The sequence below is a fragment of the Dromiciops gliroides genome, chromosome 1 (assembly GCF_019393635.1).
Source record: "Dromiciops gliroides isolate mDroGli1 chromosome 1, mDroGli1.pri, whole genome shotgun sequence".
In the NCBI taxonomy this organism is placed as follows: Eukaryota; Metazoa; Chordata; class Mammalia; order Microbiotheria; family Microbiotheriidae; genus Dromiciops; species Dromiciops gliroides.
In genome coordinates this window covers 664231441-664255616 of record NC_057861.1, presented here as the reverse complement: position 1 = coordinate 664255616, position 24176 = coordinate 664231441, and positions in this window count along the sequence as shown.

Here is a 24176-nt window from a genome sequence, read left to right as displayed (position 1 = left end):
GGGAAAATTCAGAAAAAGTCATGGTGAGTCACTTATCAAGCCTGGCAAAAGGAAGCACAGAGAGATCTGTGTATACTGGGGATGGAGTTGGACTAGGAACATGCTGCTAGCTGAGCACTCCAGAGTCCAAGGAGAAGCTGTACACCAGGCCTGTACCAAGGTACCCCAAGCCCATACTGATGCACTGTGAAGGAGACAGATACCAACTGGCAACTTTTTTGTTCAGTCCTCAATTCTAAGTCATAGATCCAAGTCAGACTGAGAAAGACACCTGCAGATGAGGTGGTGCTACTGGGTAATGAGGCTCTAGGTAGTATAACAAAAAAAAGAAAATTTAGAAGCAAGCAACAGATGTATAGCTCAGCTTCCAGGAAGAGATCAATGTCTCCATTCCAGGAGCTAGCTCAGCCTTCATATTACAATGAACTAGGCCTAGAACAGAACAAGAGGAAGAGAGAAGAATAAAATGTTTGGAGGAAGTTATTCAGGCACAGAGGATAGAGTGCTGGGTAAGACTCATCTTTCTGAGTTCAAATATGGCCTCAGACACTTACTATCTATGTGATCCTAGGTAAGTCCCTTAATCCTGTTTGCCTCAGTTTCCTCATCAGTAAAATGAGCTGGAGATGGAAATAGCAAACCTCTCCAGTATCTCTACAAAGAAAACCCCAAATGGGGTGAAAAAGAGTCAGGTATGACTAAAATTACACTCCAGCTTCCCATTCAAACAAAGGCCCGTCTTTTCAACATTGACCTTTACCCAATGATTGGTGATGGCATATGACTGAGTTATGGAATAGTATAATCTTTGAAAGGTTAAAGTTACAGGTTACTGAAAACGCAGTGGAAAATCAGATCCTGGGCATGATTACCCAATACCAACAAAGGTTTATGTGGAATAAATATAAATGATATCATCAGACATATCTACCTAGAAAATAAGGTGGGTTGATCATGTAGAAAGAACAAATGATAACTTTTGGACAGCTTAATTGTGTGCTTCATTTTGTATCCAATAGTCTCCAGAGATTGGAGGAAAATCATCAATATACTGTATGAACTGAGATCCATGTGGAGGGTTAGGAGAGGGAATTGGCAAATTACAAGGGATCATTTGGGGCAATAGCGTTGTAATCCACACCATTGGAGTGAGTGACTTAATTTATAAGATCTCAGGTTCATCAACATACTGAAAGGGAAAATTAGTGTATCAAATGGACATAAGGGTCTCTTTTGGTTATTCATTCCTGAGATAAACATGCATACCCTAACTTGGTACCACCCTGATCTTTGTGATAGCTGCCTAATGTTCAGGCTTGGTACCTGTAGAGCACAGTGAGACTGAGTAAACATTATACCTTGGGACACATGACACCTTGTAATCCATTGCTCTGCACTAAGACCCACATGCATTAAAGTTTACAAAACACTTTATATACATATGAGACACATAGCAAAGTCTGACAAAAAAGAATACTTTAAGAATAGCTCTTAAGCATCATCATGTTTATTTCAGAAAGATCTGTATTCCATTGTAATATCAAACATTCACTGTTTCACCCTAGGCAGGTCATTTAATCTCTCTGTGCCCCAGTTTTCTCATTTATAAAATAGGGGCAATAATAACACCTGCCTCATGGGGTTTCTCTGAAGATCAAATGAGATAATCCTATGGCAAGAACTGTGAAGCTAAAAGCACTATATAACTACTATGTATAATTATTATTGTTATTGTTATTGCTATTATTATTATCTCAGTTTCAGAAGTCAGAGTTCTTTTTCTCTGTGGGTTGGCGAATGAGCTACAAATAAGAAGAGCAATTGGACCAATGTCATCAGCACCTGCAGAGCACATTTATATCTGTGTATTTACTCCTCTGGAGTCCTTGGATAACTCAGTTTTAGAGCTCGTTTCATTTGGAAGCGAATTAACTTGGGAAGTAGGATCTGTGAAAATGGGCTAAAGATGTGCATTTATATCTCATTCCATTGATTTCTTAGCTTGTAATAAATGTGCCCATTACTGAAGCCTCTGGGCATATCCTTGTACAAAATACTATAATACATATATTTAAGTAGCTAATCATTCTCTTCTTATGGATGACCCAAGAATGAACCTTATGCTAACTCACAATAACTTCGAGACTCTTGTAGGCTCACTGACTATTCAAATGACAGAAAACAATGGCCAGCTTTCTTTCATGGTGAAATATCCACTAGTCAAATATCTCACAAAGTCATGGATCTTAAAATAGTTATTGTTGTATTTATATACAACTACAGCTAGTTGATGAAGTGCTTCCCCCACTAAAACCCTCAGGATACAGTCATATAGTTTAGAATGAGAACATATTTTGTAATTTGCTAGAGAAGTTGGCACATATCTTTGATTTAATTAATGCAGGAGGCTCCTTTAACATATCACAGCTCCTGTTTGCCTAACAAGGGGGACTTTGTATGTTTCAGTGATTGAATAAAAGTCACTAGACTGTGATCAGCCTTGTGATGAGGCTCTAACAACTTCACTAGATATAGGTATTGGGATCACAGTCCATCGTTAGTTCCACAATTGGAGTCTTTTATGGCTTCCTGGGATAAATGGGATTACCATTGCATTCAAGAACTCAGACCCATATCTACACTACCATAGTGGGAGCCATTGGGGTAACAATTTAGTGGAAGAGTCAATATGAAGACAAATCATTATCTCTGATTTGTAGTTGTAGGGACAGATGCTCACAAAGCTATTACAAAGTATATATCAGTTCTAGCACTCTGTTTCCCTTTATTTATTCTTTCTTATATATCTATACAATTTTTATGCTAATAGGTTATGGCCACAGAGGTATAACTAGAATTTTGTTAAACCTAGGACAAAGCTATTTAGCATAGGGTTAGGTAGTAGAGTGAGGGTGAGTGGATAGAAGGAGAACAGTGCAGGGAGGTGGGGCAGAGTTGGTGTATACAACAATATGATCATGGATGTAATCACATGGAGAGGGAGAGAAGTTTGTTTTTAATGCAATAGGTTTACTTATTTATTTTAGAAGTAGGTCATAGTTATAGGACCTTGTAGTGGTGGTTTTGCCACTAAGCCAGTGGAGACTTGTGAGACAAAGCATGACAGGCAAACATGAAGGGGGAAGGGGTCACTGTAGGGAGAAGTTATGCAATCCTGTGGATTAAACAAATGAGTAAAATGAATGCACTTTGTTGGAGATAGCATGTCCACCTAAATGTTAGTTTCCTGGAGCCTTGTTCTCACAGGGCTAGTAATAGCTTTGGATGACACAGATTTCTGATGGTATAATCCGAGCATGGAACAACATAGATCTAAAGCTGAAAGGGAACTTGGTGTCCATCTAGTGCAATCCCCTTGTTTGATAAATGAGAAGACCTAAAGCTACTGAGGTTCAGTGATTTGTCCTAGGTCACAAGGCACTTTTTATCTATCATGCAAATATTTTTAATGTACCTAGGTATTTACATGGTGTCTTCCCTAACTAGATGTTAAAGCTCCTTGAGAACAGGGTGGTTCTATTTCTGGTACCTAGTACAGAGCCTGTCACATATTAGACTCCTAAAAAATACCAGTTGATTGAGTTAGGATTCTTGAGACCAGAAAAATCTAAGTATGTACTCTGACTTCCAAGGAATGTAAAGTTCAAGGTCAAATTCATCTATTTTTTCCCCAATTCAAACTACTGTCACCTCCTTGAATACGTCCCCTCAGAATCAAATGAAGATAGCCCTGAACCTTGACTAAAAGAATGCTGGGAATAGCAGTGTCCTGCTGATTACTAACCCTGGTTCCAGGGTTAGAGGTTTTCCTACCTCTGAAGTAAACATTAAGGAGAGCAATTCCTATAGAAAAGGGACCTATCATCCTTGTCGCTGACCAAGTGCTAACAATGGACAGTTTAACTCAAGAGTCTTTATCTTTCCCTAGCTCTAGCCCTTCTATTAGCCTTCATCCAGGGTTTCTATTCTTGTGGAGAAGGAGCTAGCCATCCCCTTCAATCACTGACACCCATGAGACAGCAAGCCTGGTGAATCAAGTCATCACCACAATCACAACTTCCATTTCCAACTACTTACCAATTGCTACTGATGTGCTGGTGTTTCATCCCTTGCCTCCTCAGCTGGGTGGCATAATAGAGGACTGAGCCTGGAATTAGGAAGGCTTGAGTCCAAATCCCATTTCAGACACCTACTAGTTGTGTGACCCTGTGGAAATAACTTATTCCCTACCTCAGTTTCCTTGGGTATAAAATGGGGGTAGTAATGGCATCTGCCTTCCAGGGTGGTTGTAAGGATCAAAGGAGATAAAATTTGTAAATGCTTAGCATGATATCTAGGACATAACATGTGCTAAATAAATCCTTATTCCCTTCCTGAGTAGTCACAGCCACTGAAGACACAGAAAAGAAAGTTTTCACTGCCAAAGTCCTTGACACTTTCTGCTGGTTCAGCATGAAAAAAAAATCATATGATTATATCAGTTAAAATGACAATAAAGAAGATGCATTATCATCAGACTTACTACTCTACTATGAGGACCATGTATTGACTTGAAGCTGAAGTCTTTTATATATGTTAACTTCCCCATTAAAATTCGATATCTTTGAGAACAGAGAATATCTTGCTTTGTGTGTGTGTGTACTTCCATCACTTAGCACATTGCTTTGCACATAGTGCTTCATCAATGCTTTTTTCATTTATTCATTCATTCCAGATGACAAGTAGAAAAGTTCTTATCAGTCCCCTTTTTCTATTGCTGAATTTTACAACTTGCAAACTGCTTAGAGTTTGCATAAAAATGACTCTATTAGAAATGAAACACTTAAGAGAAGGATTTTTCAAGTCACAGAATCTTCAAACTTCAGTATATATTGAAAACCAGTAGGTTAGGAGCTTTTTCTCATTTTGCTTAGCTCATAGACATCATTCAGTAAAACTCGGTAAATCTCTGTGTGATGCACTTGCTCTTTACCCCAATATACTGAGAATGCATGACCTGGAAGTCGGGTCCCTTGGCTTAAAATCCAGGACTCATTTCACTGTACCTCTTCCTCTTTGGGATCAAGGGTAAGGTGGTTTGTCCTGTTGTTTCCAAGAGTGACATTTACAATTTTACTCTCATTTGCTTTCTATTGACAATCTGTTGTTGCTAGATAAGTCAAGTTTTTAGTAGGATCTTCAAAAATGTTTATTGATTGATTAACCTATTGTCACAATAGATCAGATAACCACAAGGTGCCTGTGAACAGTAGCAATCCTCTACAATCCCTCCAGACCACTGGCTTTACTCCTAGCAGGTCTTCCTAGGCATTTGTTTCTATTGTCTGTCATGATTCATAGAGTCACAGAATCAGAACCTTGGATGGTTATCAAAAGACATCTAATCCAAAACACAAATTTATTTTAATTTCTTTCATAATATCTCTAATAAATGGCAATTAACTGCTTGGATACCTGGACGCTTTCAGTAATGATTAAGAATCTACACCTCCTAAGGCAGTCCATTCAACTTTTGGATAATTTCAATTGTTAGAAAGTATTCTCCCCAGTAACCCCCTTATATTGAGCATAAATTTTCTTCTTATAAATTTTGCCCCATAGTTTTTAGTTCTACCCTACTGTAGGGCTAAGAAGAAACAAGTCAAAAGCTTCTTCTTTATTACAGCCCTTGAAGAAAGCTTTGTTAGTTGTTTTGTTTTTTTTTCTTGGACTAGGCAATGGGGGTTAAGTGACTTGCCCAGGATCACACAGGTAGTGTCAAGTTTCTGAGACAGGATTTGAACTCAGGCCCTCCTGAATCCAGGGCCAGTGCTTTATCCATTGTGCCACCTAGCTGCCCCCTTTGTTGGTTTTTAATGTTGGTTTATTCCAGGCTAAATATCTACAGTTTCCTTAACCAATGACATTGACTCTAGTCTCCTAAAATGCCAGTTATCAATCTTTAAATGTATTCCTGCTTGTTAATAATACCAAACATGGTGCTTAAAACTGATTATAATATACTGGACCTGGTCTCAGCAGGGCTTAGCACTATAAAACTCTGACCTCCTTCCTGGATGTGATGCTTCTCAAAATGTTCCCTGATTGTATACATTATTTTGACTTCTTTTTAACACTGGTGACCAGTACTAAGTCTGTAGCACCCCCAAACACCCACAGTTTTCTCCTGAATTGTAATCTAGCCTTGTTTCCCCAATATTGTATTTCTCCAACTGTTTTTTAAACCCAAGTGTAAGCATTTATTTTTATCTCTATTTTATTTAATCTATCTATATTCTCTATTTTTTCTAGATTTTTGAGATCTTTCTGGCTCTTCTTTCTATCATTTAATGTATTTGCTATTCCTTCAGGCTTTATGTCATGCACAAATTAAGCCTTCATTTAAATAATTATTTTAGAACATTGAATAGTACAAGGCCAAAGAAAAATGTCCTGGGGAACTCTATATTTCTCTTCAAGTTGACACTGACCCATCATTGACTCTTCTTTGGATTCAATACTAATTCTAAATCCACCTGACTATGATATAATTTAGCCCCCATCTTTCTATCTTATCCACAAGGATAGAATAAGAGACTTTATTATGTTTTACTGAAATTTAGGTAGAGTAGGTCATATTCTTAATCTACCCTTTCATTAACACCATTAGAAAAAATGCCATTAATCTGTTTTTGATGAAGCCATGTTGGTTCTATTTTTAAATATTACAAAAAATCTTTTCATAATACATCTCAGAATTTTTCCAGAAATATAAATTGAACCACCACAAGAATAGCTTGTTGACTACTTAAAAATGTGATATTTGCTTATCTCCATTCCTATGACAATTTTTGCTTTTCTCAGATTTTTTTGAGAGATCACTTACACAGAAACAGAATTCCCAGTTGTTGTTGGTTTTTTTTTCCCACTACTCTTAGATATGGTTCATCTGCAACTTGTGACTTGAACTAATTGAGCTGGGTATGTTCTTATCATCTCTTCTCTTTTCTTTGGTTTCAATTCTCTATTATCATTTTTGTTCCCAATATAAAAATCATTTTGTGTTGTAGTGAAAACAATAATAAAAAAAGTTGAATATTCTTGTATTTTTTGGTAATCGTTTATTGTTGTAGCTGTAAGAATTGATTGTGATTTGGGGGACACCATCTTTGGCTAATATTGGAAAGCCTTGGGTACTCCCTGGCTCACTCCGTCCAGCAGGGTTATGCACGGAAAACCAGAGCCTTGGCTCCCTCTGTCAAGTGGGAGTACGCAAGGAAACCCGTGCCCCGGCCGGCCTTGTGTGCTGTCCCTAGAGGTGCCAGCGAATTGGCTTGGGGTGTATGGGTGGTTGGCCCAGGTTTCCTGTGAGAGAAGGGTTTTTATTCTGAGGGGTAGAGAATATGAGGGAAGGAAACGAGAGGAAGGAGACCAGAGGGAGATGAGAAGAGAGAGAAGAGTTCACAGTGGCAGGCAAGAAAGTTAAACATGGATGCACAGGGGGATAGAGAGAGTTAAACTAGAAGCAGGTGAGTCCAGTGGGCAAGTTTACAGGTCGTGTTTCCTGCTTGTCTTTGTCCTTATTTCTAAATTTATTCCTATCAATAACCCCCCCCTTTTTTAAAAAGAGGCTTTTTAATCTCCTTTCTTATCAGTCTAGGAGAAACAATTGGAGAGGGGGCAGTGTGGAAGAGAGGAGGCTGGGGACCTAGAGGCCCCCCATTGTTTTCTGAGTCTAGCCTCCCAATTAACTCTTCTCATATTAAATTTTGCCCTTACAGATTGGTGGCCTGTACAGGAATTAACAAACCTGGGGGGATCTTTTAAACCCCCCCTTACATAGCACACACTTTGGGCAGTGGTCCCACCCTTTCCTTAATGGTGGGTGCTTTTAGGGGAAGCAATCAGGGTTAAGTGACTTGCCAAGGCACATACAGCCAGTAAGTTTCTGAGGCTGTATTTGAACTCAGGTTCTTCTGACTCTAGGGCAGGTGCTCTATCCACTGCACCACCTAGCTGCCCTTTGATGGTCCTATTTTTTCCTCATCATATCCTTCAAAAATTCTAGCACACTTATTAGCATTCTTAAAGGGACTAAACACTGTTATATTGATCTTTTATTTGCTCTTGCTTCTATTTCTATACAATGGCAATAACAACAAAAACCTTTCTAAATCCTAATTTATAATCATCATCAAGGGAAAAAATCAGTAATTATATAAAAGCAGGAATAAAACAATATGTAACATCCAAATGAAGTTATGCCATATGGTTTAACAAAAATAAAAGAAATGAAAACACAGTAAAAAGTGTTTTTGTTTAATATCTATTCTGAATGACTTTTCTTTTTATAGTTTTATTCAATGTCTTTTCTCTTCTGAACCTACTGGTCTCACTTTCAGTCTATTCATATGCCTTCATATTTCTTTATTTTCTTCATATTTTTCATTTTTATGGTTCCATGATATTCCCTTATTCCATTACCTTAATAAGTTTCAATACTTCAGTGGGAAGATAGCTGAGTGAAATATTGTATATAAACCCAGCTCCCCCTCATCATCTCAGAACATCTAGAAATGATTCAAATAAATTAAAAGACCAACAACAAATAAAAGAGGGGAAAGGAAGGAAACTCCCTCATGGAAAAAAAAGTATCAGAGAAGCTAAGGAAATAAGTACAAAAAAAGCTCCCAATACAATTGTACACAGGAATGATAGGAGAAAACTGAAGAAACTCTCAGCTGAATATGAGCTCCCAGAAGGAAGACATTATTTGTGTTATTATCTATGTATCAAGAACTTCTAGCACAATATTTTGCATAGAGTACAAATTTTGTTAAGGCTTACAGAATTTATCAGCTGTTCTGCTTTTGTCAGAGGAAGGGTTACAGGAGATTTCCTGATAGTTCAGTTCCATTATCAACACTATATTATGCTTTCTGCCAAGTTTGTGATATTTGCTGAACTACCTATTTATTCCTTCTGTCCAAGTGGTTTGCAGTATTGTCTCATTTCAATATTATTTCTGTTTTTCTCATGCTTATGTCTCTGCCAAATATACTATGGTGTTCATCCTCTGTCAAATTGATGAATTTTTTCACAAGCATTATATTTTCTTTTCATATAGTGCTGTTCTACAAACATTTTACACAGTCTCTTCCTTTAGAAAATATGCCTATCCATGAGCAATTGATACTTCTTTTAATTGTTTAGATCTGACTACATTTGTATGAAAAGTGTTTTATAATTGTGTTCATATAGTTCCTGGGTTTGTCTTGGCAGGTAGACTCCCAAGTATTTTATATTGTCTATGGTTATTTTAAATGGAAATCCTCATTCTCTTTCTGCTGGGATTTGTTGGTAACATAAAAATGTTGGACACCATCATTTTTGCCACTATATGCTTCTCAAATTCGCCTTCTTGATATCCCAACATTCAATCATTAGCAATAACGAGAATATCACCTGAGGTTGTAAATTTCATGACCACAATTGCTAAATCTCTATCAATATTTGTAAGGTAACTTTTGCTGATACCAACTGTTCTGACCAATGGTTTTCATGTGTTAGAAATGTTCACCCTATTTTAAAAGCCCCAAGGAGCTCTTCAGAATTTCCCAAAGTTGTGTCCTAAGAAGCCATCAGACCTCATTAGTGTTCTTCTTGGGTTTACAATAAACAAAGTGGCATCACTTAGTAGGCAGTTACCAACTGTCATGGGTTATTTCTCTCCACATTGCACGTGTATATCTTTGCCATACAAGAAATTCCTTACTTCTCAGATAGTCCAGGAGAAAAACCTCATAGGGTTGATGTGAATATCAAATCAAATTTGTAAATTGCTTTGCAAACCTTAACGCGTTATATAAATGTTAGCTACTATAATGGGAGAAGTTGCTTATAAAAAGACTATGCCACATATCAAAAATTATGTAAAAAGGAAATTACACTGGGTTTTGCTGGAGCCAATTTATTAAATTTTCATTGTGGGTGTTTATATCTGGTAAATCACAAATGCTATAAATTGGGTCTTTATTTGGTTGTTTGTTGTCCTTTGTACTCAAAAAAGACCAAAATGATGTCACTATGTCGAGGACAACACACAGCATGTCTGACTGTGGCTGGTCAGACCAATAAAAGTTTGGAAAGCTCTACCACAGGTTGGGCACAAATAATCCATATGAACATTTATAGTAGACCTGTCTCCAAATTTGCACATCTCATATTTCTTTTGAGCTACTGCAAGTCGGCTTTGCTCATAGAGAATAGCATCACTTTCTTTGATGCAGGTACATCATATTGGGCAGTACTGTGACAGTGTCTCCTCCTGTGTTTCACAATCATTTCCAAAGTTCTTGAGATATTGAGACTCTTGTTTCACTTCTTCTGACCGCCATGTGAGCACTTTCTTTGGGTGAATTCTCTGTAGGATAGTCTTTCAGACAAACATATGTTTGTCATTTAAACATGGGCAGCCCAGCAGAGTTGTACTCTCTGCAATAGTTTGAATTCTTGGCAATTCAGCTCGAGAACTCAGTATCAGGTACCTTATCTTGCCAGGTGATCTTCAAGATCTTCCTAAGTCAATTCAAATACAAGTGATTCATTTTCCTGGCATAGTGCTAATCTACTGTCCAGGTTTCACAGGTATACAACAATGAGGTCAGCATAATGGTTCTACAGATACTCAGTATGGTAGACAATCTACTATCTCTTCTCTCCCACACTTTCCTTTGAAGCCTCCCAAATACTGATCTAGTTCTGGCAATGTGTGCATCAACCTTGTCATCTCTGTGGGTATCCCTGGAAATTATTCTGCCAAGGCATTCAACATTTCTCCATTTGTTGTAACCAATGGTTCCACATATGGATGGTGTGGTTATGGCTAGTGGACAACCTCTGTTTTTTTGGTGTTCATTAATTTTTAGGCCAAAATTAGAACAAGCAACAGAGAATTGATCCATACTTTGTTGCATGTTATCCTCAGAGCTGCATTGAGTATGCAATCATCTGCAGACAAAAAGCCATGCATAAATTCTCCCTCAAACTTCAGGCTTGCTCTGTAGCCATTTCAAGTTAAATAATTTACTGTAGTGTAGTACCTGACCTTGATGCCATTTTCAACTTCATTGAAGGTATCCAGCAACATTGCTGAAACCATCATGCTAAGAAGCACGAGAGCAAGTGAGAAGCCCTGCTGGACTCCATTGGTGATTGGGAAAGCATGAGAGCTTCATTGATTATCCAAGGCCTGTGTAAACATGCTGTCATGAAACTGTTGTACAATACTGAAAAACTTCTCCAGGCAAACAAATTTTGACATAATTTTCCAAAAGCCCTAACAACTGATAGGATCAAAGGCCTTCGTCAGAGCAATGTTAATTTGCTTATATGACCAAGGTCTAGATTTATTTATTTTTTATTATCTAGACTTAAGAAAGTAATGGAGACTATGTTATCATTACATATTAAACTTAAAAACATCTCCTTGCTTTCAAAGTATCTGTTGTTAAACATTTACTAGCCCATCCCTAAGGCCACCTTTCCCATTTTCATATTGATGTTTCTTCCTGGGACAGAGCCATGTAGTCCATTACAAAGAAGACAGATCCATGGCTTTGTTTCCTAGAAGCTAAAAAGCTGCTTTGTAAGCCTCTGTTTGTGTATCCCTTTGTCATGTTGAAAGTATTCAGAGTTTGGACTTGAGCTAGTCATATATCATAAGTGTTTGGCAGCTACATGTGTCAATTGAACATTATGAAGTCCAAAGACAAACTTCCCCCCCCCCCCCAGCTGTGAGCTTTGGCCTCTATTGTCCTCCAATTTCACTCCAATGTCCAGCACTAAGGTGGGGTCAGAGGAGGGATAATAACCATATTTTACCTACAAAAAATAATAAAAGTGTGGGCACAGAGAAATATCTGAAATATTTTTTTATTATTTTTACCTGTTAAATCCTCAACCCAACTTGAATGGAGATGGTCAAAGCAAATTTTCAGGGATTACTTATTAATAATTTAAAAGGCCTGATTCCTCTTGTTAAGTATAATGTATTGTTCAATGAACTCCCTAGCAAGTTTTTCACAGGTCACTTTGGATGGTTTATGGTAGCTTGCACCATCCTTTCAATATGACCATTTGCTTGATGACAATGTGACACAGCAATTATGCCTTCAAGTCCCCTTTCCAAAATTATTTAATTCATCTGAATGTTGTAAAAAATATTAGTGCGCCCAATAACTCCCGTGTTGCAAATAATTTTCATGAAATTTAATTAAAGCACAAGACTAAATAGGACTAGTACCATTTAGAAGATTTTGCCATAATCATACAGCTTTTTTTCCCTAATTTCAGGAGTCAAGAACTGGAAGAGAACTCTATTGCTTAACCAATAAGTAAATTGATGTGAAATGACTTGGCCAAGACTTCACAGCTAAAAAGTGACAAAGACAATTCTCAAACACAAGCCTTCTGGCTGCAAATCCAATGTTCTTTAAAAGGCTCCTGAGAAAAGGATTATTGACTAATATTTATTGAATATATTGCACAGAAAACCGGGACTTATAGTTGGTTATACTAAGTAGAGTGGCTTGGCTACATTTCTATGCAGTAATTTAAATTTCAAAATCAATTCCAAGCCCCTAGAAATTGCTTTTAGCTAATAACTTTGTCAGAAAAAAATTTCCTTGCTATACTGTGTGTAGTGTACCCAACATAATATAAACAACAGCCTCCAGAATAGCAACAAGGCTCCCCCATAAAATACACCTTTATAGGCAGATATCTCATGTTGATGGGTTTGTGAGCTGTCAGTTGTAAAAAGAGTAGCATGGAGGAAGGCAGACAGCTTGTGCATTAGTGAAGTGACTGCTGTGTATGTATGTGGTGGTACTAATGTCAGGGAGGGGGTACCTCTGGCAGACAAACAATGAAATAGAGTGTATGAGGTTGCTCTCCAAATTCAGTAACCCCCGTTCTTTTATTCTATACTCTTCCTCTGGTCTCCTGACCATAATGATAGCTTATATCTCTACTTCAGTTTATAATTTACCAATCTTTCTTCATAACAACCCTGTGAAACTAGTTAGTCAAAATATTATCTGCATTTTTACAAAGAGGAAATTAAAGGGCAGAGATGTTAGATAACTTGTCTAGGGCTTTATTGGGTGGATCCAAGATGGCAGAGAAAAACCAGCAAGTTGCCTGAGCTCTCCCAAATTTCCCTGAAAAACACACAAACAAACAAAAATGTTTAAATAAGTCTCTAAATGGGTTCTGGAGCTACAGAACCTACAAAAAGAGAGAGTGAAACAATCTTCTGGCTTAAAATAATCTAGAAGGACTTCATAAAAGATCTATCTTGCTTGGGTAAAAGGGAAGCTCTGTACAACACAGAGTGTGTCTTGTCATTTAAAGCCATTGAAAGAATCCATTGATCATCTCCTAAAAGAGATTTGAAAAGGAAAATCCCAGAATTATCTGGTGAAGGAGACAATACTTAAAGCAGCCAGAAAGAAACAATTTAAATATCAATGAGCCACAATCAGGTTTGCATAGGACATGGCAGCATCAACCTAAGAGGATCAGAGGGCTTAGAATATGACATTCTGGAGGGCAAAGGAGCTTGGATTGCAACCAAAAATCTAATAGGCAGCAAAATTAATCATAACCTTTCAGGTGAAAAGTTGGACATTCAAAAAAATTGGGGGCTAAAAATTTCCTGTTGAAAACTCCAGAACTGAACAGAAAAATTAATCTTTAAATACAAGAAAAGCATTAAAATGTAAAAAAGGAGAAAACAAAACAAAACAAAACATGTTATTCAATAAGGTTAAAATGTTTATATCTCTACAGGGAAAGAAAATACTCATAATTCTTGAGAAATATATCTCTATTAGGTTAGATAGAAGAAGCATACATAGACAGAGGGGTTTTATGTGATGATATTTAAAATATATTAAGGGGTAATAAAAAGGATTATCCTGGAAAAAGAGGAAAGAATGGAGTAAATCACATAACATGAAGAGGCACAAAAGACCTATTAAAATAGAGGGAAAGAAAGGAAGAGTAAGTATTGTTTCAACCTTACTCTCATAAGATTTGGCTCAAAGAGAGAAAAAAAAAATACATACTCAGGTATAGACATTTATCTTAGGGGCAGCTAGATGGCGCAGTGGTAAAGCACCGGCCCTGGATTCAGGAGTACCTGAGTTCAAATCCGGCCTCAGACACTTGACACTTACTAGCTGTGTGACCCTGGGCAAGTCACTTAACCCCAATTGCCCTGCAAAAAAAAAAAAAAAAACAAAACAAAAACAAAAACAAAAACAAAAACAAAAACAAAACAAAGACATTTATCTTATCCTATTGGAAAGTAAGAGGGAAAGGGAGAAAGAAAAGGGAGGTGGTAGCCAGAAGCAAAACACTGGTGAAAAGGGAAAGGGCAAAAGGAGAGAAAAAAGTTTAAAAAGGGGGGGGAATAGGATGGAGTGGATTACAAATCAGAGTCCTACAGTATGTTGCTTTTAAGAAACACATTTGAAGAAGAGAGATACACACAGGGTAAACATAAGGGGCAGGAATGGAATCTACTATGCTTCAGCTGAAATAATTTTTTTTAAAAAAGCAATACTGATCTCATACAAAGCAAAAGCAAAAATACATATAATTAAAAGGACAAGGAAGGAAACTACATCTTGATAAAAGGTACGATAGACAATGAAGTAATATCAGTACTAAACATATATGCCCCATATAAATTCTTAGAGAAGTCAAGTGAGTTACAGGAAGAAATAGACAGCAAAACTATACTAGTGGGGGACTTCAAGATCCCCCTCTCAGAACTAGATAATTCTAATCATAAACAAGAAAGAAGTTAAGGAGGTGAATAGAATTTTAGAAAAATTAAATATGATAGACCTCTGGAGAAAACTGAATGGGCATAAAAAGTAATTTACCAGGGCAGCTAGGTGGTGCAGTGGATAAAGCACTGGCCCCTGGATTCAGGAGGACCTGAGTTCAAACACAGCTTCAGACACTTTACACTTACTAGCTGTGTGACCCTGGGCAAGTTACTTAACTCTCATTGTCCCACCCCCCAAAAAGAAAGTAATATACATTTTTCTCAGCAGTAGTACATGGAACCTACAAGAAAATGACCATTTATTAGGGCATAAAAGGCACAGTCAAATGCAGAAAGGCACAAATAGTAAATGCTTATTTTTCACAATCATATCGTGATGCAATAAAACTTATGTATAATAAATAGCCATGGAAAGATAGACCAAAAATTAATTGGAAACTAAATAATTTCATCCTAAAGAATGAGTTGGTCAAACAACACAACATACCAAAACTTATATGATGCAGCTGAAGCAGTTCTTTTGAGAAATTTTATATCTCTAATACATACATGAATAAAACATAGAAGATAACAATTAATTGAGCATGCAACTAAAAAAGCTAGAAAAAGAACAAGTTTAAAATTCCCAATTAAATACCAAAAGCAAAGGAGAGATTAATAAAATAAAAAGTAATAAAACTATAGAACTAATAAATAAAACTAAGAGCTAGTTTTATGAAAAAATAGATAAACATTTGCTTAACTTGATTTGAAAAAGAAAACCAAATGACCAGTATCAAAAATGAAAAATATGAATGCATCACCAATGAAAAGGAAATTAAAGAAATAACTAGGAGTTATTTTGCCCAGTGATATACCAATAAATTTAACAATATAAAAGAAATGGATGAATATTTACAAAAATATAATTTGCCCAGGTTAAAAGAACGGGACAAAAAATGCTTACCCCATTTTAGAAAAAGAAATTAAACAAGATAACTTGCTTAGAGTCACAGAGACAAGGTCAGGAAGATGAAGGTTTGAATCCTATCTCACCTCTTCATTAGCTCTATGACCCTTGGCAAGTCAGTTGAATTCTCCAAGCCTCTGTTTTCACATTTGTAAAATGAAAGGATTGGACTTAATCACTTTTTATACTTTGTCCTGCTCTAAATCTTTTATCAAATATTACAACTAGGGCTTACAAACAGGTCTTACTCTAAGCAGCATGTTTTTTTGTGTGTATACATATATATCATTTGTATTTATACATGCTATATATCTATACACATATGTATATAGATTTGTATGTATGTGTGTATAGATAGATAGTTATAGCTGCAAATATAGATAGTTTCTCGGCTCTGCTTGCTTCACTCCACATCAAGTGATATAGATATTTTCTTGTTTCTCTGTATCCATAACATATTATTTCTTTTAAAAATAATAACAAACATTTTTATTTAAAGTTTTGAGATCCAAATTCTCTTTCTCTTTATCTCCCTTCTCTGACCCCTCCCTAAGACAGTAAGCAATGAGATATAGGTTATACATGTGCAATTATGTAAAACATTATCATATTAGTTATTCTTATAACACAATAATATTCTGTTACTGTTATGTACCTTAGTTTGCTTATATATTTCACATTTGATAGCATTTACTTCCAAATCCACTTCCATCTATTTCCAATTCTTTGCTACCCCCAAAAGTGCTACTATAAATATTTTGGTATATTTAGGGACTTACTTTTTTATTAATGGCCTCCTTGGAGTTTAAGCTTGTAAACGAATCTCTGTGTCAAAGGAAATGGGAATCTTAGCTATCTCATTTGTATCATTCTAAATTGCTTTCTGAAACAGTTCTGCTGATTCACAACTCCACCAATAATGCGCTACTCTCCCTATCTTTTTTTAGTACCTTCAACAATGATTATTATCATTTTTGTCATCTCTGTTATTTTTCTGAGTATGAGATCAAATCTTATGGTTGTTTTGATTTTATTTTCTCTTGTTAGATATTTGGAACAGTCTTTCATTTAGTAATCAATAGTGTATAATTTCTCATTTGAAACATAAGGAAATCAACTATAATTTCTCTTTCTAACTATCTGAATCTTTGTGTTTTGCATTTATTTCTTGTATACAACAAACTGTAAGTTTTTGTTTCTTAATTAGTTCTCTTCTAACTTTCCATTTTATGGGCAAGTTCATGCCATTCACATTCATGATAATTGGAAGTGTTTTCCCCTTTACATCATCTTAATGTAACATTCCTTGTAATATCTCTTCTTTGCTATCCTCCATTTTAGAAGGAAAATTGGAAGGGGAAGAGTATAAAATTTAAAAGTCAAAATCAGTAGCTTATATTGTTTCAAACAATATGATCCTACCTTATACCCCACTCTTTTTTCTTTTAACCCAGACCAAAATTATTTGGCTTCATTCTTTTCTTCCCCTTTAATAATCAGCATTATATAGCTATAAATTGTTACTTATTTTCTTTGTGACTATCCCATCTCTGACTCTATACTCTTTTCCCATACCCACCTCCTTCCTTTCCTTATGTTAGGATAGTCCTGTGATTATTTTTATTTTATTTCTATCATTTTCCCCTTTTTATAGCAATAATAATTTTTTCCCAGCACAGATGACTACTGTTCATGAGAAAATATCTTTATTTCCATTTCCAAGTTTGAATAATCTATTTTGTTCAACTTATGAAAACTAGTAAATTACTTCCATCTTGCTCTCCACTTCTTATATTTTATATTTTGGGGGGTCATATTTTATTTATTTCTTCAATGTCTAATCTTTTAACTTGTTTAATTTATTATCTCACTGACACTTAAGTATGCTGATATCACAAAGGGACAATGCTTTCTTTCTCCTTATAAGGAAGGAAGGGAGGAAGGAAAGAAAGAAGAGAGGCAGTGAGGGAACGAGGAAAGGAAAGAGTTAATGGAGGGAGAGGTAAAGAAGAAAATCCATCATGGAGAGTTAGAGGGAAGATAGGCTGGCAGGAATGACGGAAGGAAAGATGGAAACTAGTATTTGTTGAAATATTGTATTTCAGACCTTCTTACAGACAAAAGTAGGATACAAAGATGAGCAAGATAAGTTCTCTGTTTTCATGGAGTCTAGGCTATATGAGGAGAGGTCAAATGTATGTACATAATTATAAAAAGAGGATTATTTTATCATCCTTGAAACAAAGACAAAAGAGGGAAAGACAGAGGAATTAATTTTAAGGAAAATGTTACATTGCTTTAAATGGAATGGAGTCTGTTTCTAAGATCAAATCACTCATGTTCAAAGAGGGGTGGTTCACTGTCACTCTTTCTTTGATTGCATACCAGCAATGACAATAGATAGTAAAATGGGATAAATACTCAGAAGTCAAGCAGATTTCTATAGAAATTCTGGTTAAAAAATCTTAAATTGCTTCAGGAAGAGTGTGAGAATTGAGCCACCAAGTATTGTATGGCAATGGGGGTGATCTATAGCACCCAGAAACCAAACCATTCAAAACCTTAGAGATCCAAATTAACCTCTAGAATTGCCTCAGAATTGTAGACAGTGAAGATCATAGACTACAGCCAATACCACTCACTACTTATGTAAGCCTTGCTGTAATTGAATGCAGCTCAAGTTCTTTAAATAAAATCTACATCTGCTAGGAAGTCAATCCAGTTTTCTGTTGACAAAGATAAACATTGTAATAGTCCTTAATGATCCAAGTTCCACTGAAGATGACTGAAAAGATGGCTTCTCTCTAGATTACAGTGCCGAAGGAGAAAAAGTCTTCCAATATATTTCATTCTGTGAACTGGCTTTTGGCCATTTGCTACCCCTGGAGTCAGCCAGAACAATATTTTGCAAAATAAGGAGAAAATTGGAGAGAAAACTTTTGAGCCAATAAAATATAGTGTTTTAGAGGAAAACATATTTGAACTATTTAGGTAAAAGAAAATGTTAGACTCTATAATTGTGTTATAAATTCTGTACCCTTTCCAACCCCATAAGGTGAGAAAATGTAAGTGTAAAAACTTCCTTTTCATAAGAGACACATACTCCATCCGCCTTCTACCTCTCAAAAAAAATTGCCTAACTCTAAGAAAGTGTCTTTTCAGAAGTACTGACTTAGAACTCAGTTTTCATCTTTCTTTTCTTCCCATGTAACATAATTCACCAATGGTGGAGAATAAATGTATAGTATAAGAGGCTGTAAGGAGTGTTGAGCAATTGTAAGGGGAGAAGGTAAATTTTAATATGCCTTTCTTTATTCAGTGGTGTGATGTCAGTCTTCCCTTCAGAAGACCATGTAAAGTTTTAAATTTGGGCAAGTATTTTTATGCCTTCTTTAGGAGTAACCTGGTGTTTTCTACAAAACATTGGCTGCCAATATTTATGTAAAAGGGAAATGGGAAGAATTAGAAAAACTTGAGAGAGGAGGTTGACAGATTTGGTTAATTATGATGGTAGTGGGGGAGTAAGCCCTACTTGGCATGGTGAGCTGAAATCAGCAAATGATATTAATAATAAGGTAATAATAACCTGTTGTAATTATTATCATGTTAAAATTTACAAAATGTCATCACATCCTTAATAACCTCATGGGGTTGTCATAGCAAGCATCTAATTGGACCACAACAATAAAATGTATCTGTACCATTTTGTGCTGTTTTTTATTATGGCTTAAGATTTTGCTTATCCACCATTTTTATGAGAAGTCCTAGTTTAATATTTTAAATGACTTTTTATTAAGTAAAAATGATTTTTAAAAACTTATTTCATCTAAAAGGTCGCAATTGTTGATTTCCTGTTATATTTTATGTATAGACTGTTTCTATTCATCAACCAGCAGCAGTCACCAAGCAAGCATAGATACCACTTGCCCTAGCATCACTTTTTATTTTGGAGATGTCTCCATGACAATGTTCTGTTTTGTATCCATCACTGATGGCAACTAAATATCCAGAAATGTCACATGTGAATGCAAGAAAAGGAAGTTGAGTGGTTTAAGAAACCCTTTAGCTCTAGAGGCTTTGATCATCAGCAATTTTTTGGTGGGGTAACTTTCTGTTTTGGAGTTTCTCAAAAATGTTTTTAGTCACCTTAAAAAAGTGATTTCCAGGGGCAGCTAGGTGGGGCAGTCGATAAAGCACCAGCCCTGGAGTCAGGAGGACCCGAGTTCAAATCTGGCCTCAGACACTTGACACATACTAGCTGTGTGACCCCGGGCAAGTCACTTAACCCCCATTGCCCCGCAAAAAAAAAAAAGAAAAGAAAAAAAATTGATTTTAACTTAACTGATCCTCAGAAATATTTTTGCAGATAAAGAAAATTGACACCATTTCTTCCCATCGTTTTAATAATTCTCCCCGCTTTCTCCCATTAAACCAAATTGGTAGCCCACATGCTATGGTATTAAGAAAATTGAATCTGAAGTAAAAGGACCTGAACAGAAATGCCACCTTTAACATTTACTACCTCTGTGACCTTGGACAAATCTCTTAATCTCTTTATGCTTTAGTTTCTTCATCTAGAAAATTTGGGAGTTAGGCTAGGTGGAGTCCAAAGTCCCTTCCAGCATTAGATCTCTGAGCTGATGAATTTAAGTTTAATGTTCAACAGTGAAAAAATAAACAAACAAAACCTTTTTTATGGTTAATCAGTGACTGGCTTAGCATATTTTTCTTTCATTGAATCTGTTCTTACCTCTAAAATTGGTATTTTTGTTTGTTTTTCAGTTTAGCAGTGTCTCCCCCCACACACACCCCGCCCCACCTTGGTGTTTGCTGTCCCATTCATGAAAAAGCAAAATTTTTTGGTTACAGAAATTTATAATACTTGTAAAGGGGCAATAAATTTTAAATCAATACAAGGCAAATAATATTTTTTAATTGATGTTTCTGAAGATAGCTTTCAGATTTTGAACATATTTTGATGTCCCCTTAAGAAAGATCTCATCTTTTAGGTTCAGAAACTAAAATTTTAACTTTTTTAATATGGAGCAAAAGATAATTGAAAATCACAAACAAGGTAATTTAGGTTGTCTTGAAAAAAATTACCTCGGGGGAGGGATATCAGTCCACTGGTCTTCTTCCTTACCATACTGGGCTTCATTATACAACCTGAATAATCAGATCCAATTTCATCTAAATTCCACATTTCTGGAAATTTTGGTTTAGGTCATCCATCACTGTATAAAGCAGGCCTTATAGGCAAAAAACCCTATATAATAGATTTAGTCATTATACAAAATATTTCGACTTGGAGATAACCCATATTCTGCTTGTTTAACAAGAACAGAAGTTTATCAAACATTTGTTTTTTTATGGTTCTCCCTAATATTATAGAAACCATAAGCAGCATGGAACAAGAATCATATGTCCAATCAATTAATGGTAAAATAACAAGTAATACAGTACAAGTGAGAGGTCCAAACCTTGCCCTAATAATGTATTTAATGCCAAAAATAGACTTCATATGCTTCTTAATTAGTGGCATAAAATTTTGTAGCTGAGGTTTAAAAGTTAGCTTTCTACATTACATAATAAAAACTCTTTGCATTATTGACCTAGTTATGAGGTATTTTGAAATTTTAAGAAATTCACAACATATACAATATGTAAATCACTTGAGAAAACAAGATTAGAAACAATAATGATGTTTACCAAATGACACCTGGTGCACAACTGACAGAACATTGTGTTATAAATGGAGAGTTTTATGAGATGATTAAACACATGGGTATATGTTCCAAGTAGTCCTGCTACACAGTCCATAAAGTGGCTAGCAGGAATAAACCATCTAATGACTTCTAACCATCCATTCCAGCACAGATTCCTATCATCTAAACCAAGTGATACTTCACTATTACTATATCTATGATGTGCTAACATTTATCTAGGACTTTTCATTTTGTAAAATGTTTTACATAAAATAACTCATGATTCTCATAGTAATTCTGTAAGGCAGGTGCTATTATTGTCCACATTTTACAAATGAAGAAACTGAGTCTGACAAAGATTAGATGACCTGTCCAGAATCATAAAACTATTGTGTCTAAAACAGGATTTGAACTAAAGACTTCTTTAGTCCAAGTCCAGTAATCTATTATTTTACCTAGCTCTCTTTCAGATCATAATTTACATCAAAATTTTGTTATCCAATATTAGTGAGTGATCGAGAAATGCCATTTTGATTTTCGTTTTTAATAGAATTTTATTTTCCAAAATATATGTAAAAACAAAATTTTAACATCAGTTTTTAAAAAATTTTCTGTTCCAACTTCTCTCCCCCCCTCCATTCACACCCCCCATCCACAAGAACTAATGCAATTCAAAATAAGTTATACACAAGTAGTCATGGAAAAATCCCCATATTAGCTAGTTGTGAGAGAAAACAGTAAAAAAACAAAAAACAAACAAACAAAAAAAACCTTCAGATTAAGAAATTGTGAAAGAGGAAAGGGAAAAAAATTTAAATGTGCTCCATCTGTTTCAGATACTATCAGTTTGTTCTCTTCAGATGGGCTGCAATCTTCATAAGTCTTTCAGGATTATATTGGATCATTACCTTGCTGAAAATAACCACATGCTTCCCAGCAGATCATCCCCCACTATTGCTGCTATTCTGTATACAGTACATTTCACTCTGCTTCAGTTCATGTAGGTCTTTCCCGGTTTTTCTGATAGTATCCTGTTCATCAAAACCTGTACATAGTACCTTAAGCTTGACAGAGAATTTTCTTCATTAAAGCCCAGCAAAGTAGGTACCATATGTTTTGCCATTATAATCCATCATTGTAACTATTTTCCTCCATCCCACTCCCTTCCCATGACATTTACTCCATCTTCTTTTTACCTATTCCTCCTCAGAGGTGCCTTACGTCTGACTATCCTCTCCCTCGCTTTACACTCCCTTTTTTTGCCCTTCCTTCCTTATCCTCTTCCCTTCCTATTTTCCTACAGGGTTAAATAGATCGCCCCTCCCAATTGGGTATGAAAGCTATTCCCTCCATGAGCCCACTCCAATGAGATCAGGGTCCCTGAGCTAATTATGTGTTCTAAATTTTTCTTCCTTCCTCCCTCCTCAACCCTCCCTATGAGATCAAGCAATTCAATATGTCATACTTATGCAGTAATGCAGAACATCTTCACCTTACTCAAAAGTGTTTTGCTTTTTACTGCTCTCTCCCCCAATCTGCCCTTTCCTCCTTCCCTTCTCTCCCCGCAACTTTTTCCCTTCCTCCCCCCAGGGCAAAAATATATTACTATACCTACTTGAGTATGTATGTTAGTTCTTCTTTGAGCCAATTCTAATGATATTAAGGTTCACTCACTCCCCAACTCCTTCCCCCTCTTCTACTCTCCTCCATAAGCTTTTTTCTTGTTTCCTTCATGTGACCTACCTCTCCCCAGACCATCTCTCCCATTCTCCCTCCCCCAGTTTATTCCTCCTACAATTCAACCCTATTTTAATGATGTCATCATGGATTAGTTAGGTGGCACAGTGGACAAAGCACCAGCCTTGGACCCAGGAGTCCCCAAGCCCAATTCCAGCCCCAGACATAAGACACCCCACCCTGTCTGCCCTACAAAGAACAAAACATAAATGCTTTACAGATATCATCCCTTCATATTCAGTTCAGCCCTGTCATCTGTGAATTTCTTACTGAGATAGTTCTTATGATTTCAAAGTATTATCTTCCCATGTAGGAATATAAACAGTTTGATCTTTTAATATCCCTCATGAAGTCTTTTTTCTGTTTACCTTTTTATGCTTCTCCAGGGTCTTGTTTTTGAAAGTCAGATTTTCTATTCAGTTTAGGTCTTTTCATCACAAATGCTTGAAAGTCCTCTTTGTCATTGAAATCCCATTTTTGCCTCTGAAAAATTATACTCAGTTTTGCTGAGTATGTGATTTTTGGCTAAAGTCCCAGTTCCTTTGTCCTCTGGAATATCATATTCCATGCTCTTTAGTCCTTTACTGTAGAAGCTGCTAGATCTTGCTTTATCCTTATTGGAGCTCCACGGTATTTGAATTCCTTTTTTTCTAGCTGCTTGCAGTATTTTCTCCTTGACCTGGGAGTTCTGGAATTTGGCTATAATATTCCTTTTGGGATCTCTTTCAGGAGGTGATCAGTGGATTCTTTCAATTTCTATTTTAGCTTCTGCTTCTAGAATATCAGGGCAATTTTCCCTTACAGTCTCTTGGAGGATGGTGTCTAAGCTTTGGTTTTGGTCATGGTTTTCAGGTAGTCCAATGATTTTCAAATTATCTCTCCTAGATTTATTTTCTAGATCAGCTGTTTTTCCAAGGAGATA